We start from the raw sequence: 11460 nt of genomic DNA on the forward strand, positions 1-11460 counted from the left end.
GCCTCCTTAGGGGTCTCGAGAGGGGAGGGGTGTGTGGAATCCTGGGTTCTCTAATAACCTCACCCCCAGCCCCAACGGCACTCTCCAGAGTAGCACGCAGGCTGAAGACGCGAGCTCTGCTCATCGCCTCGTCTTCCACGCAACCTGATGCTGGGCTGGCATGTATAGCTTCATATTCTGGAAACTGATCTGTTCTAGATGTCACTGCAGAGTGGTCCTTAACCCCTTGATAGAAATGAAATTATTTACATTTTATTTTCAAGTCAAGGTAACAGCAGCAGCCATAACATGGGTATTCAACAAATATTTTTTGAATTAGACTGGATTCTAAATATTTTTTTATGTTCCTGAAAGAAACATGACATGTCCCTAGGCATTCCTTAAAACACAAAAATGTAATTTTATTCACGAAATAATATCAGTACTGTTCAACATGTAGGCCTTTATTCCTCCCCATTTAAGTTGAATTTAATTTTGAACATGTAATATTGACAAGTGTCAAGCTGTTCTAATCAGGTTACCTTTTACATTTATAAAAATGGCACACATTTCTCTGAATACCACTCGAGAAATACTAATTCACACTTATTACTCATCTGATGTCAGTCTCTTAGAAGTTCCCAAGATCTTAATGTATGCCTGCTCAGTACAACAGTCTTCACTTTGCCGTGCGAACAACTAGCCAACTCCTCTTGACCCATGTTACAAAATAAGGCAGACAGGTGGTATGACATTCCCTGTGCTCTAGGGAGACACAATATGGGAACAGGGTAGGAGGGCCCAACCCCATTTCACACGCGTCTTTCATCTCTGTCTTCTTTCCCAGCACCATGGGGCTCCCGTGACGGAAGGCAAGATGGCTGCCATCCTTCAGTTATCACAGTACTGTACCTTTAGAACTGACAGCATCAGCACTGTGATAACTGAGCCAGGGCAGCCTGTCAGTCACTGTGTCGGCCGGAGGCATCCTTTCCGGGCAGCTGCACGACTCCCTCTGAAGGCTCCCCATGAAGTGAAGGACTAACAGATCCCCTTCTGGTTCGGGATGTCAGGAAGCAGAAGAAAAAGTAGGGTCACAGCCCAGCAAGTGGTGAGGCTGAAATATTAAAAGGCCCAGCAGAATTATATTAGGATGAAAACTGAACACACGCTTTATACATACTAATGAGGATGCTGAGGCTTTTACTCTGATAATACGCCCGACATGCAGTAAGCTTCCCAGCTGTGTTTCACAGTGCATCTCGTCCATGCATGGATTCGCTATCTCCTTGACCTCAATCACTCATGCAATAAATATTTACTGAGGGACTACTATGCGCCAAGACCTCTTCCACAGAATCAGGAAATAAAGACAAATAAGACACCGTCCCTGTCCTCAAAGTGCTCCTGATCAAACATGGCAATGATACTTCACATCTGCCTAACATTCAATAATCTTCTATGTGCTTTCTTATTTGGTCTCCACAAGAATCCTATGGAACTGCCAATAAATTATTCATTGATTCAGCAAAAAAGGAATCTAGAAATAGGTTAGATATCATTAGCCCATTTTATAGACAGAAAATAAAAACCCAAGAGAGGTTGGGTGATTTATCTGACATCACACTCTACCCAGGCAGACCTGGGCTCAAATCCACATCAATGACTGAGCCCAGTGCTTTTTTCCTTTACCCCAACTTGGCCATGCAACGCCATCAACTGGATACTCAATTTACATGTTTACGCAAACGTAGATTTCTAAAAACATCTATTTGTTGCTTAAGATTTTTAGTTTTCTCAGTATCTCAGATCATGCAGCAGAAACTAGTGGGGGTTTTACACTTTAAGAAGAAATGCACATTAGCAAAAAAATGACTTACTGTTCTTGCTCTGAGTGCTAAGAATGTACTCAAACTGATGACACTGATGATGATGACGTATGTAGCACACCTGCACGGGGTTTTCACTATAGTTTGTTGATTCAACAGTTATGGTGGGCAAGAATCACTGACAACCTTTCGAATGCCTTCAAAAAAAAATCAACATATGCAGATCACTTGCTTTGAAGTTATCTGTACCTTTGAGATGTAATCTGAAGTCATTTCAGGGATGACTCTTCTAATAAAAAGTACAAAAAGATTCTGAAATTGGAATTTAAGCTTCAGAATATCAACTTATTAAGACCATGATTCACTTGTTTTTTTTCTGTCAGTCATAAGGTCTCAAGTTATTTCAATATGAGTGGAACTTGACAGATATTTGAAAAATAATTATGTTTTCAATTAGGCATTTGCTCAATTTTGAAGACTCATTACACGCAAATTAGATATTATCACTGTACTTCAAATAAGTCAGATAGATGAATCAATTCTTTAGATCAGAAGTCAGAAAACAGGAGAGTTCAGTGAGTCTAGCTCAACTATGAACTTCATGCACTACGAAACTGCCCTTATCCTCAGAAAAGTTGTATCCAATGAAACAATCCACCTACACACAAATTAAAACAACATTTTCCTAAGTGCGAAAATATCTACAAGTTAGGGAGGTCATTGCCTAGGTCTTAGCCAACTGATGTAATACAGAATTGAAACACGAGAGGGCAACGAAGATTTAAAAAAAAAAAAAAGTTGGATCCCACAACTTAAGGTTCCTGGAAATAACTGCACATTTTCACCCAAATTATAAACATCTGTTACACGAACAAAGACACTGTGATTATTTGAGAATGAAATTTTAGATAGCTGATCCATCAGAAAGGATAAAGAGATTACCACCTAACATTTCCTGGCCACAAGTTGTGTCAACTTTGGAAAGAGGAATCCTCACTCTGAGATCCTGCAGCGTGGGTAAAAATGGGAACAGAGAAGTTACCCCGATACACTCAGCAGTTATTAGACTGTTCCTCCCTCAGACTGAGCACTAGCGCACCTGAATGTCTCAACTACGCCATGTCTGTAACGCACTGCAAAGCTGAAATTCACTCTATTCGCCACGATCAAAAACCACACAACTAAACATTTTTGGTACAATAACTAAAGAATATTTCCTTATTTTTCTCTCATCTCATGTTTTTCCTATCTAAATGGGGGTGGGGGTGGGAGCCAACAAACCAAGTCAGAAAAAGCAAATTGTCATTATTCTGTGAATAGTTACTTAAATTAATATTCTCTCAGATTAATTCTAAAGCTGTTTCAGTTAGAAAAATATGTTTTCAGAATCATATTTTATAAATACTAATAAATAAACACTTCAAAAATGTAAGTTTTGGGGCTGGCCCAGTGGCGTAGTGGTTAAAAGTTCACATGCTCTGCTTCGGTGGCCCGGGGTTCGCAGGTTCAGATCTCAGACTCGGACCTATGCACTGATTGTCAAGCCATGCTGTGGCAGGTGTCCCACATATAAAGTAGAGGAAGATGAGCATGGATGTTAGCCCAGGACCAATCTTCCTCAGCAAAAAGAGGAGGATTGGCAACAGATGTTAGCTCAGGGCTAATCTTCCTCACTGAAAAAATAAAAAAAGTTTTCTTTCTCCTTGGAAATTATTCTTTACAAATGCACACTTTAAAAAAAAAACCAAATCTATCAGAAACATTTCTTTTGCAATAGATTTCTTTTAATAAAAGTTGAATTGTTTTAATTTTTTTTTTTTTTTGGTGAGGAAGATTGGCCCTGAGCTACCATCTGTTGCCAATCCTCCTCCTTCTGCCTGAGGAAGACTGTCCCTGAGCTAACATCTGCGCCTATCTTCCTCTATTTTGTATGTGGGACGCCACCACAGCAAGGCTTGAACCCCGGGCCGCCAAAGCAGAGCGTGCGAACTTAACCACTATACCACTGGGCTGGCCTCCGAATTGTTTTAATTTTAAAACAAGGGACTGCAGGTGCTCAGGCTGCAGCCTGAATGTATCCTGCCATCTAAGATAAGGAGAAAGAAAGTAGTGATGTTAAATGCTTTCCTCCAGAGATCAAAACGACATAAAACTCAGTTCTTCCATGATAAAAATGATACAACTGAGAATAATTTCTTTGTGATGTATGCACCAAATATTATTACCTAGAAAACTGAGTACTTCTGCAAACCTGTATACTCAAGAACTTGCTTTTAAATCTTGGGGAGTACAAGTGCACACACAAAACATGTGTCATGGCCCTCTTCTCTACGGACAGAAAATAAAAAGATGATTTTGAACCTTTAAGCGTCTGATTATATAGTAAATCTATGGAGATACCGTTGCAAGCTGCTGGCAATGCAAAATATTTGAAAATACTTTTAAACTACAATACTTTAAATAGGTTAATTTAAATCCACCAGTCTTTAACTAAAGTGTGATTTTTTTCCTGACTTGAAAACCATAATCCCACTCAGTGATATTATAAAATGTGCAAATTTGACCAAACTGTGATGTTATAAAAATGTACTGTCAACAAAAGACGCTCAAATGTCAGCTACTGCTCTGTCAAAAGCACAGAGAATGTATATCTGCATTTTATTGCAAACCTTTACTATATTAAGTGTTTAAAAACTAACTTACGCCAAAGTTTAGAGGGAAACCTGGAAGGAGACGGTTACAGATTTTTTTCCAAGGAGAAAGAAATTGGCTAAAAAGGCAAAGAAAAGCCAAGGACCTGTGCAAAGTCCACTCCAATTCTGCAGGGAAGCGTTAACTGGGAGTAATCACAAAAGCGTCACTGTTTTACCCACTTCGAGCACTGGCCTCTAAATAGTCTCATGCTGCATACGTTTAGCAGGTCTATCTGGAAGAAAAAACCTATCGCAGAAGCTATGCACATGCTAACGTAGGCAGAGAAAGAGGGACGAGCTCTCCCACTCTTGCTGACCCGGATTTCAGCCCAAAAAGGCTCCAGGAGACAAAAAATTTACAAATAAAGGGACTAGCCCATCCATTCTATCAGGTGGGCCTCTCCCCTTACACGTGCACTCAGCACATATACCTCGGCCCAACTGTCTACTCCACAGTTGTTTTACTGTCTGATTTTGCTTCCGATTCCATTTTCCCCCCAGATTTTGGATTTTCTAGTCCTCTCACAAGTCAGTTTTACTCTGATTTCACCTCTGTAGTATACCTTTTAGAATAACTAGTCAGGGGCTGGCCCTGTGGCTTAGTGGTTAAGTGTGTGAGCTCCGCTGCTGGCGGCCTGGGTTCGGATCCTGGGCGCACACCGACGCACCACTTCTCCGGCCGTGCTGAGGCTGAGTCCCACATACAGCAACTAGAAGGATGTGCAACTATGACATGCAACTATCTACTGGGGCTTTGGGGGAAAAGTAAATAAATAAAATTAAAAAAAAATAGAATAACTAGTCAAACTGATCCAGCACTAGCTAACTATCTCCAAAAACCCTATCTCCAGTTCATCTCTGATCTCCTCATTACTGCAGCACTGCCATTTGAACATGCTGGGCCTTCGATTCTCAAATTCCCTTAAATGGACAGCTAAAGGGGGTAACAGCAAAGACTTGTACTGACCTCCCATTCTAGAGCCTGGGGCTGTTCCAGAAACACAATCACATTCCCCTTTTCTGCAGAGTCCCCCACTCCCAGACCTCCTATTCCTCATTGAACAGGGATTGCAAACGAACACACTTCCACTTGGAACACACACCACAGTGGTTCTGCGCCCATTATTAAGTGCTGCATCTGATCCTCTAACAATTTCACACTGTTTATCTCTTATTTCCTCAAATCCACAGTCCTGTTCCTAAAGTCAGAGACTGTTTTCTTCACGCCCCCTTCACAACACTAGTCCCAGTCCTTCCCACCGAGTGCAGGCTCAACAAATATTTGATGGATCAATTGATGGACCTCTTCATCTCCCAGTTTCTCTACAAAGGTTACCAATGAAAGTGTACGTGTAACTCCTGCCTCTGTCTGTACAGTCTTAGGCCAGGTACTCGACATCCCGTCATCTGTGAAATGAGGAGAGCACTAAGTGGCCCCTAAGGCCCTACCAGTGCCATTACCGACTCGCATCAGACAAAGCCAAACCCCACAGACAGGACCAGCTCTACTCAGGTCAGCAGTATACCTTTTTTTGGAGGAAGGAGGTCAGCAGTGGTGTGGGCCCAACCACCCCCAGTGGAGCTATGACTTGGGGGGGCGCTTAGAAAGTAAGTGAAGGAGGAAGAGAAGAAAATGGTGCGTGGAACCACTAACATACCACCAGGTGTCACAACTGTGACTTAAACACACACTTTTCTGATACATCCTGGTCTGCCCAGGAACCTTTTACAAAAGCAGCTGCAGCCTGATGTGTGGGTACCTAGGCTTTCCCATGACGCCCCCACTAGCCCTTCTGGCACCCTGCACGTTTTTCTTGACCTTCCTGAGTGGGGCACGCCTCCTGCCTAGAATCTGCAAAGCGGTCACCATAAAGTCTCACGCACTGCGATAATAACTCTTGGGGTCCCCAAATCTCCACATGGAAAACAGCTGAGGAGAGGAGATGGTTGATGAACGTGAAACAACTGGATTTCACGCAGTCATCTCTTTTAAAATTAACCACTGGACCAAAAGGCACGATGCTGTAGGCCAGCACCGTCCAAAAGAAGTAAAATGCCAGCTACACGTCATTTTAAATATTCTAGTGGCCACATTTTTAAAAAATTAAAAAATAAACAGGTGAAATTAATGTTAACAACACGTTTCATTTAACTTAATATATCCAAAATATTATCATTTGAACATGTTATCAGCATAACAACTATTCCTGAGATATTCGACTTTCTTTTTTCGTACTAAGTCTTTGGAATCCAAAGTGAATTTTACACATACAATACCTATCAATTTGAACACTAAATTTTCATCAGAAATATTTAATCTGTATTTCATAAAATTCAGAATTTAAAAAGCAGATACATATGCCCAACTTGTTTCCAAACATATTTAAGTTTTCCAATAACTGAATCAAGTATCAACTTTAAGAACTAAATAAAATTTGAAATTCAGCTCCTTATCACCACAGCCAGATTTCAGGAGCTGGAGAGCCACATGTGGCTAGTGGCACTGTATTAATGCGGGTACAGACAACCCTGTCTCTGTCCCCTGCATCCTTTTAAACCTGAACCAGATGAAAAGATGTTACCCCTTCAACCAGCAAGTCGTTCTACAGCACCCAGCAGGAGCTCAAGTTATGCCAAGTCCTTTCTGCCCTGCTACTAATCTTTAAGTGGTCAATACTTCAGCAGTGATCATTTATCAAGCAGCCCTTCCCAGAGACTGAACAGCTCTTTTAGCTCAGAGAGAAAGGCTCATCTCGATTCAGGGAAAGAATGGAGACACTGAGACTCAAAGATAGAGTTAACTTCTGCAGTAAAGGTGGAAAATCCTGACACGGTTACTTCTTTGTCCAGGATATTAGTCACCCTGCAAAAGTTACAGTCATTGTTTATAACGAGCCTCCCAACTTCCAGAGTCACAGCAGCCCTCACTGCATCCTCAGATTCCTCACCTCCCTCAAGAGCTCCCTCCCAACTACCCCCCCAACCTCCTCATCTCTAGCCCACTCTCTAAAGCACATTCCAAGAGCCTCTTTAATTCATTCTGAAAAGTGCTTGTTATTGTTGACATACCGAAACATATGAATAATTCAATAAACGAATCTCCAACCATCCTATTAATCATTCATTGGTCTAGGTACCCAAGTTATCTTGAGAAAAGCTTTTCTGAATATACATGGAAAGTAGCCCCCCACCCTTCCCAAAGGAACCAATTACAAACACTACAGCTTTCTCTCCCCCCCGTCCAAGTTCTGTGTTCCTCCAGCCGCTGATTGAAAAGTTGATCTTCTGAAGGAGCTGGATTCCTAAGGTGGTTCTATTTTGAGCCTTCTTCCTGTTCTGAAGCTAAAGTTGGAAGGGCTTAGGTGGTGATGTCATGGAAGGGAGACTGCTGGCTTTTACAGAAGGGTCTTCTCCAGCAACTCTGGGGATGCCCATACCGGGAAAACCAGGGGGAATGTTCACTTCTGTCTCTTTCTCCTCTCCCCCTCTTGAGTCCCAGCTATACATCAGCCAGCAAGAAAACAAGTTCAAGTGAGCATGCAAACATATTTACATATTTCACTTGTTAAGCATCTCGAAAATGAAAAGATGAAGAGAAGGAAAATGCCTCACTCTAGGGAAGAAGGGTGACAACCTCTTTCTCTACCCCTCAGCCCCACCTCCCCAAATATCTATCACAGCACTAGGGGCCAAGAGGATGGGAGGGACAGCTGGTAAGAATAAAGGGATTATAACGCTAGCAGGCTTGAAGAGAGAAATGCTGTTGGGGATATTCAGGACAGAAAGGAGACCCTTGGGTCCCTTCTCTTCTACTGTTTCCTCCTCCCTTCTGCAATGGTTAGATTTGGGGCTGGGTGTGCCTTCTGCCTGGGAGGCGTGTTTGGCTCTTGAGAACCAAGAGGGGCCAGGGTGGGGCCCACGGAAGAGAGCCAGAGACGGGCTCCTTAGGCCTGATTCTAGGCTAAGCTCTTAAGGGAAGAACGAAGGGGGCTGTGGGGAGAGCAGACGATTCCAACAGAAGACCCCGTGGGGGAAAAAGAACGCGCACTGGACGGAAGGGGGTCACCGCGCTCTTTCCATCTAAACCCAGCAGCTAGTTGCTGGCTGGCGGGGTGCATGTCCAGGGGAAAGAGAAATCCCAACACATCTGTAGATCACAACTTGCCAGGGTGAAGGGAAGGGCGGGTCCACTGCAATCAGCAGGTGAAAGGGGCACTTTCTGGCCAATTCTGGGATGGGGGTCAGCTAAGAGCTCTGGGGAACAGAGGATTCCCTGGTTTCTCAGCTCACCTCTCTTCCAAAGCAGGAATAAGCACAGGTGTGGTCCTTCTCCAAGAAGCTGGCAGCTGGCGTGCGGGTAGCAGAGTGATCCTGGGCCGGAGAAGCCCGGGGGTCAGCTGCGGCCAAGAGCAGGCGGTCTCCGCCAAGTCCCCTCCCCCTTCTTGAAAACCGACCTGGACTGGCATAAATTACAGCAACGCACCCCCTTCCCCAATAACGTTTCTAATAAAAGAAACAGCCTCTCATGCCTGCATAAAAAACTGCACGCTCTGGGTGATGGAAATAAACAGGTGAGCGCGGAGAGAAGCGGGAAAAGACCGGGGATGGGAGAATGAACGCGCCGAGAGACGAGGCTTCCCCGCCCTCCCCGCACACCCCCTCCCCTCTAGCCCGGGAGAATCTGCGTGGCAGGTTGCAAGCTGAAAATGCCACCCTGACAGACCCTCCTCCCCGCCCCGCGCCCATTCGTCCTCCTACCCCAGCGTCCCGCGTCCCGGCCTCGGGGTAGCGCCCGGTCCCCGGGAGCCGCGCGGGGCTCCCCTTCGCCGCCGGCCGCCGCCGCCGCCGCCGCGGGGACTCCGGTCTTCCTCTCTCCTCCCTCCTCCTCCTCCTCCGCCTCCTCCTCGCAGACTCCTCCCGCCGGATCCTTCATGTAAACAACATCCAGGCTCTATTTACAGTGGCCGCCGGACGGCGAGGGACCCACGCCAGCACCCGGGCAGGAGGCGGGGGTGGGGGAAAAGCGAGTGCGCAACACTTCCACGCCCGCCCCGCCCCTCCGCGCCGCTCCCCCTCCGGGGGGCCCGAGCGGGCCGCCGGGGGGCTGCCCGCGCCTCGTCCGACCCGCGCCGCTCCGGACACCCCGGCCAGGGCCCGCGGGAAGCCGCGGCAAGGCCCGGGGCGAGGCCGCCCTCTCCCCGCGCACGAGAGAAAGCACACCAGACACCACCGTCCCCGGCCCGCAACGCGCTCCAAGTCCGTGCGGGAGCGCGAGCCGCCCCGCCCGCCGCCGCCCCCGGCCCGCTGCCTACCCGGAGCCGCGAGCGCCGTGCGGGCCCCCGAGGCGGCTGCGGGCGGGCGGGCGCCCAGCGCCGGGCAGCGGCGCGCCCTCGGCCCCCCGCCCCGCCCCCCGCGCCCCCGCCGAGCCGGCCAGCCCCGCGGCCGCGTGTGCGTGTGCGTGTGCGCGCGCCGGGGCGGCCGCCGGAACGGCTCTCGGGGCCCCCGCGGCTCCCCGCGCCGCGACACCCAGGCAGCAGCGCCGCGGCCGGCGCCGCACGGCGCGCGCCCGGACGGGGACGCTCGGCTCCCGGAGCCCCGCGCGCGCCGCCCCCGCGCCCGGCCCGCCGCCCCCACACCCACCTGCGCCCCCGGGGGTCCGGGGCCCCCCTTCCTTTGTTCTTCCCGCTATTTGCATGAGGATTATCTAATGACGCAGCAAGGCTCGCCGCAACGTGACCGTCGCCATTTTTCTGTTTTTATTCTATCTCTGCCATGTGATAGATGGGGGGGGGGAGGTTGGAAAAGGGAGAGAGACAGGATTAAAAAAAAAAAAAAAACTTCCGGGTCTCATGACCGGGAAGAGAGAAAAACAAAAGGGAGACGAGACACAACTCCAGGGGAAGGGTGTGTGTGCGTGTGCGTGTGCGCGCGCCCTCCCCTCCTCTGCTCCGAGAAGGGCGGCTGCGCGGCGGACCCGCAGCATCCTCCCACCTGGGGAGTCCGGTGACCCCGGCGGGTCTGGATCGCACCCGCTCGCCGTGGCGGTCGCCTGTCCTGGTCCCACGCCCGCCGCCAGCGCTCCGCGAAGCTGTCAGCCTGGTGCCTTCTCTGGCTGCCTCCGCTGGCCGGTCCGCCCCAGAGCTCGCGCTCTCGCTCCGGGCAGGCAGACCGTTCTGGGTTAGGGCAGAGAAGTCCATTATCCTAAGGGAGCAAATGGTGAAGTTTAAAGGCTCCGTATTCCCTAAGTTTTAAAATAGTTTGCCTCGATGCTGGTTTGCTTCGATGCTGTTGTTTATGACAACCGCGTGGCAACGCCAGGCGGAATCTAATACTGGTTCGAATCTTTCTTCTTTCTCTGCTCTCCCTTTCCTCTCTCTTCCCAAAGCGGGACACAGCCGTGTGTGGTGTTCCATGGGGGTTCGTTATGTGAGGACCGACCCTTCATCAAGGACTGATTTATTTTGGAAGAAAATGTTAATAAACGGTTGTTTAGGATCAGGGAGCATCGTTTAAGATGACAGTTGCGTGAGGCAAGGTGGATTCGCGTTACACTCATCTTACACTCAGAGGGTTGGTGGACATTTCATTCTTTCCCAAGTCCGGTGTTCACGGTGGCTGAAAAAAAACAGCGTATTTGAGAAGTCTGCCACGTTTTCCGGTGAGATGTGAGATTCTGTACTTTTGTTGACGACCGTATTTCCTCTGGGCTCTTTCACTTTTGTTTCTCTTGAGTTTCCTTTCTGGTTTCTTGTCTCTATTTCATAATTCAGAGCAGAAATGGACATAGGAGTCGACTAGGGTTCCTCCCTGTCCAGGCGGAGAAACCGAGGCCCGGAGCAGTAATGGGAGATGCAGTTATAGGAGATGCTCAGTCCCGCTTTTCACTGCAGGGGAGCTGGGACCGCACTCACCTGGTCTGTTAGAGGTGCGGAGGTGGGGGTGGTGTGGAGGGGGAGACG

General features: G+C 47.8%; 1 long non-coding RNA gene across 5 annotated transcripts; it reads right to left on the minus strand.

Annotated features, from left to right (window-relative positions):
* Positions 1–376: 376 nt before the first annotated feature.
* On the minus strand, positions 377–9253 carry LOC131404034 (uncharacterized). Of its 5 annotated transcripts, none has more exons than XR_009219709.1 (3): positions 7715–9253; positions 1860–2005; positions 377–1096 (listed from the first exon to the last, which is right to left on the minus strand). It is a non-coding gene; the product is annotated as an uncharacterized LOC131404034 (long non-coding RNA). The 5 variants fall into 5 exon arrangements; XR_009219708.1 differs by lacking the exon at positions 1860–2005 and having other exon boundaries at positions 7715–8000; positions 8792–9252; XR_009219706.1 differs by lacking the exon at positions 1860–2005 and having other exon boundaries at positions 7715–7843; positions 8792–9244.
* Positions 9254–11460: the final 2207 nt, after the last annotated feature.

This window comes from Diceros bicornis, chromosome 4 (assembly GCF_020826845.1).
Source record: "Diceros bicornis minor isolate mBicDic1 chromosome 4, mDicBic1.mat.cur, whole genome shotgun sequence".
NCBI lineage: Eukaryota > Metazoa > Chordata > Mammalia > Perissodactyla > Rhinocerotidae > Diceros > Diceros bicornis.